This window comes from Erythrolamprus reginae, chromosome 13 (assembly GCF_031021105.1).
Source record: "Erythrolamprus reginae isolate rEryReg1 chromosome 13, rEryReg1.hap1, whole genome shotgun sequence".
In the NCBI taxonomy this organism is placed as follows: Eukaryota; Metazoa; Chordata; class Lepidosauria; order Squamata; family Dipsadidae; genus Erythrolamprus; species Erythrolamprus reginae.
In genome coordinates this window covers 13503700-13509699 of record NC_091962.1, presented here as the reverse complement: position 1 = coordinate 13509699, position 6000 = coordinate 13503700, and positions in this window count along the sequence as shown.

Genomic DNA, 6000 nt, shown 5'->3' with positions numbered 1-6000 from the left:
CAACAGCAACAATAACAACCCCCAGTTTGGATTCAATCCATCTCCCAGGAGTGTCACCAGGAGAATTTATAGGAATAGTTGAAAAAATTTTATTCCCAATGCTTCGGGCTGGGCTTTGTGAGGCCGCGAAAGGAAACATTTCATGTTGGCTTTGATCAGAGATGGAAGTTAGTAGTTCTTCCTTTCCAGGAAGAGCTATCCTGGTTAGCGGGCGCTTCCAGAGGGAATGTTAATCCCAAGGGTAAAGGTTTAAGACTGGAGTACAATAATGAAAAAGTCTCGGAGGAAGAGGAGGAGGTGATGGTGGTGCAGGGGTTAAATCTGCTGTTTGTTGCATTAAGAGCATCAGGACGGAAGATGAGAGGGAGGAGAGAAAGATGGAGGGAGAAAGGAATGGTGATGATAGATAGATAGATATAGATAGGTAGATAGATGATAAGGTGAATATAGATGATAGATAGATGATAGATGGATGGATGGACGGACGGACGGACGGAGGGACGGACGGACAGACAGATAGATGATGGTTAGATAGATAGATTTAATTTATTAGATTTGTATAGTATCGAATAATAGAAGATAATAGGACAGATGATAGATGATTGCTATATGGATAGATGATAGGTAGGTAGGTAGGTAGGTGGATAGATAGATAGAGATAGATAGATAGATAGATAGATATGATAGATATGATAGATAGATAGATATATAGATAGATAGACAGATAGATAGATATGATAGATAGATAGATATGATAGATAGATATGATAGATAGATATGATAGATAGATATGATAGATAAATAGATAGATATGATAAATAGATATGATAGATAGATATGATAGATAGACAGATAGATAGATATGATAGATAGATAGATAGATATGATAGATAGATATGATAGATAGATAGATATGATAGATAGACAGATAGACAGATAGATAGATATGATAGATAGATAGATAGATAGATAGATATGATAGATAGATATGATAGATAGATATGATAGATAGATATGATAGATAGATATGATAGATAGATTAGATAGATAGATAGATAGATAGATATGATAGATAGATATGGTAGATATGATAGATAGATAGATAGATAGATAGATAGATAGATAGATAGATAGATAGATGATAGATAGATAGAGATGAAAATAGATAGATAGATAGATAGATAGATAGGATAGATAGATAGATAGATGATGATAGATAGATAGAGATGAAAATAGATAGATAGATAGATAGATAGATAGATAGATAGATAGATGATAGACAGATAGATAAACAATGAGAGCTAGGTAGGGAGCTGTTAAGGTAGGTGGGTAGGTAGATAGGCATGGAGGGCAGGGAGGGAAGGAAGAAAAAAAGATATAGATACAAGGGAGAAGGGAGTAAGGAGAGAACAAAGAAGGAAGGAGACAGATAATGTAGATGACGGAGACAGAGATAGACATAGGTAGAAGGGAGGGGGAAGGAAGGAAGGAAGGAAGATACCGTGCCCGCCCCTCTCTCTCCAAGGTAAGGAGGTGCTTAGCGGATCAGAATAATGTAGAAATGAAGCTTAATTATCATATCTGTTCTGATCCCATCTCACCTTCTGTATTATCTCCGGGAGATTATCTCAGAACACTAATCCTCCACTAAAGCTTTTAGCACTGGGCTATATCCTCCGTATTTTTGTCTACACGAGACCACCAACCCCAGAATGAAGAGGCCTCGATCTTCATTACTCCTCTCCGCTGATTCCTCTGACACATTCACCCCTTTTCCCACCCCTCCACCCCCATAGGGCTAAGAGGCAAACAGGAAACCTCCCTGGGAGCAAATACTATACGTGGAATTTATGTTCCTCTGTGTGAAATTTCAGCCTGGATTTATCGCATCGTCGTAGTTGACGTTGCCAAAAGAAGAAGAAGCTAAGCAGGGCCAGACCGGGTTGATTTTTGGGTGAGGGACGCCCTACCCGAAACATCGCAAACCATCCTCGAGAAAAAGTTCAGCCGTGGGTGCAGAGGAACGAAACCGCCGAGCGTCGGGGACTTCCCTGTAAGAAACGGCGACGCTAAGAAAACCAAGCTTGGTCCTCAGCTGTCCGCCTTGGCGGCCTCGCTGTTGCTTTGCAACCGTCGCCATGGCAACCCCGGGAAGAAAAGATGCTCGGGGGGGCTTTGGAGGATCACAGCACCAGCTCCCCGACGGCCACCATCAGGGAGAAAACGACTTATTTCCAAGTAACTGGGCCCATCTGCTCGTCGAGGGCCTGTAACCTCCGGCTACGTTGAGATAATGACAGGAATAACAGACTCGTCGTATTCCGTGATGCTCTTTTTCTTCTTTGCATTTTTTTTAGAATTTGGGGTGGGGGAGGAAGCCCCAATGTTTCTCTCCCCCCATCCCCCACCTCTGCCAGATCTGGAGACCGCCCCTCCGATTAAAAAAACTCGGTGCAAAAAACTGAATTGTTTTTCTCTTCCTCCGACGTCGATTTGAAGCGTATTATTTGCTGAGCGATATTGGCAACGAGTAGCGGGTTGCTACGGGTATAGATAAGGACGCTGCACCAGTTGCGGAAGTTGCGCTGCGCGCTCAACTTCGCTTCTCCTGTGTGTGTGCGCGTGCGATGTGACGTGCTCATGTCTGAGATTTCAGCGGGGTTTTTTGCAGCTGCGCATATGCGGAAGCAAAAAAAAAAATTGCCGAAATCTCTCGCGCGTGTCCCCCTCACGAGATTTTACTTCCTGCTCGTGTGCAGAAGCAAAAACACACCTCACAATCAAGGAGGCCGGGAGTTTGATCCTAGATAGAAGCAGATATATTTCTCTCTCTCGGCACAACGAGAGTATATCTGCCAAAATAGAACTCTGCATTGGCAACGGGAAAGGCAATGAGCCAGTAAATACACTGATAGCTCAATTCAATTGCCCGTACTCCACCCCGTAGAGATTATGGGGTCATTCAGTGATGATTGACGTGCGAGCAATAACCATTATCGATAAAAGCACCACCTCACTCTGCAAGGGGGATCCCAGTTACTAATTTTGGTTGTTTAAGCAAGGACCCCCGTATCCCCCAGCCACGTATAGACAGACCAAGGAATCATGATTTGAAATCCTTTTATTTTGACCGTGGTGGGTGGCCTCTGGTTCACCCTCCCCACTTCAATTCCCAACCCCAGGGTTGGGTCACTGAGATTCGAAACGGCGTCTGAAACATTTGTAAAAAAGGAAAGCTCTCATTTTGCAAGCATCCCTCTCGTCGTCCTCTGAGCTGTGGGGAGAAATTAAAACCCAGGTCCGCTTCCATTAGCGGCCATTTGAAGTTAACAACCGCACTGATAAACTTGTTTTTTCATCCTTTGCCTTGTAAGGCAGAGAATTAACCTCTAGGCTACAGTATTCAATCCCTTCAGCTCTGTATATATCGTCAATATACCAGGGTGATTCGACACAAAAATATGTAACCCTTCCCTGGTACAGAGCTGAAGGGATTGGATACTGTAGCCTGGAGGTTAATTCTCTGCCTTACACGGAAAGGTTGCATGTTCAAGTCCCAGTGAGAGTATGGCTAGCTGACGAGGGCAAAATAAGGCTGAAATAGATCTATCCTAGTCTCCCTTAATTTTCAAATTCAGCCAAATTCAGAGGCAGCTCGAAGGGGGGGGGGGAGATGAAGGAATCCACTGGCCATTTTGATCAAGAGAAAGGATTCCAGGGATCTTGTATTAGCCAGATCCCCAAGGGTTGGAAATCAAGTCTTGTCGTCAGTAGGCCCGACAGGCTTCTGAACCAAATCCACACGTTTGGGGTAGGGACTGATTAGATCCCTTTCCCGACATTGTGCGGGAGATTCAACAGCCGCTTGTCCGAAGAGACGGAGTCGGGTTCGACACTAAGTGAGGGAAGAAGAACTGTGCGGTTGCGTGAACACAGCACCTGACAAGATTGTTGTTGTGCACACCATTGTAAACACAGACAGTTGTGCGTCTCTGTTCTTGGGGGCTTCGGTACAAGGGGGGAAAGGATTGAGCCCTTATCTGGAGAACTTGTGGATCCCTACAGGCAGTCCTTAACTTACAACGGCTTGTTTAGCGACCGTTCAAAGTTACGACGGCGCTGATAAAATCTCTAGAAGTATTTTGCACACTTAGGATCATGGGATCAAAATTCAGGCCTTTGGCAACTGACTCACAGTTACGGCGGTAGCCCTGTCTTAGGGGTGGTGGGTCACATGATCCCCTTTTCGTGACCTTCTGACCAGCAACGTCAGTGAGGACGCCAGATTTGCTTAAGGACGGGAAAATCTGGTGGTAACTCGAAGACTATCTGTATTTTTTGAAACAACCTTACACGGTCAACACTTGGCAAAGCCAACCTAAATCCATGGGATCAAAGAGACCCTGCCTCTAATACAGGAGTGAGTGAACCTTACTTCCACTAGTAGAGAGGAAATGGCCCCCACAGGCAATCCTTGTTTAGTGACTGCCTTGCCATCATGGCGTCACTGAAAAAAAATCCCTTTGCAACCTGTCCTCACCTTTACAACCTTCCTAGATCTGACAAGCGATTGAAAGCTGCAAAGATGATTGATAGATAGGTAGAGAGAGAGAGAGGTAGGAAGAGAGATATGAGATAGATAGGTAGAGAGAGAGAGAAAAGAAAAAGAGAAACTGAAAAGAGAAAGAAAGGGAGAAAGAAAGACAAAGAGGAAGACAGAGAGAAAGAAAGAAAGAAAGAAAGAAAGAAAGAGGGAGAAAGAAAAAGAGACAGAGAGCATGAAAGAAAGAGAAAAAGAAAAAGAGGGTGAATGAGAAGAGAAAGGGAAAAAAGAAAGTGAGACACAGAAAGAGAAAAAAGAAAGAAAAAGAGAGAGAAAGGGAGAAAGAAAGACAAAGAGGAAGACAGAGAGGAAGAGAGGAAGAAAGAAAGAGGGAGAAAGAAAAAGAGACAGAGAGCATGAAAGAAAGAGAAAAAAGAAAGAGAAAGAAGGAGAAAAAGAGAAAAAAAAGAAAAAGTCACTCTGGATAATGTGATGAATGTCATATAAATGTGACATCTACATGAATTAATAAAATAATTTCGACGGAGAGACTGCTTTGCTTAAAGACCAAATTTTGGGCGCTAAACGAGGACTGCCTCTATTCTTCGGCCACTGGCTATCGCTCCCTCCCTCCTCCGATGGACATTCACAGATCCAGGTTTGTTCATTCAAATTCCGGCACAATCGGACCGCCGGTTTTCGGCCTCCTCCTGCCTCCGCGTCCTTGGAGAAACCTCCCTTCCCCAGTTCACAGATCCGGTATAGAAATTTTTTTATTTATTCATTCTGTTTTGTGTGTGTGTTTTTAAACTGGATATTTAAAGCAGCCTCAAACTGAGCAGGCTCAACCTATTTGGGAAGAAACCGATCTTGACATTACGAATTGTAAAGGAAAAAAAAAAAGCTTTCCCCCCCTTGGGTTCAAGGTAGACTGCTCCTAGGCAGGGAGGCTCACCCGCGTTATTTGGGAAGGAAGCGAGGCGGGCTCGGGGAGGGGGAATTAAATTTGGGGGTTCCGCCAGCGCCGGGGATTAAAAAAAGGTCACCTCGCCGACTCGACTTTCGCTGGGTGGTCTCCCTTCCTCGTGTGCCTTTACAGGCCCCAGTGGGATGGCTTCGAGCCCACCTCAGGGTCCCAACTCTCCGAGTGCGGGTTTTGTTCTCCTAACGGCTGCACCAGGGTGACTAAAGGAACGATGGGGAAGCTGCGGGCTGGACTAGAAGACCTCCAAGGTCCCTCCCAACTCTGTCACCCTATGCTTCCAATTCGGCTCAGCCTCTGCACTTTCCTTCCTTGGTTAAATGCTTCCTCTGTTCTTCTTAGGTTTCTGAGCACTTGTGGGAAGTTTTATCACATTCCTCGGGGATTATTAATTTCTTTCCTGCCTTCCTTCCTCTAGTGAAGAGTCCAGCAAAAGAATTCTGCGTTAGAATACTGACTTGAAAACTCGTGTTTT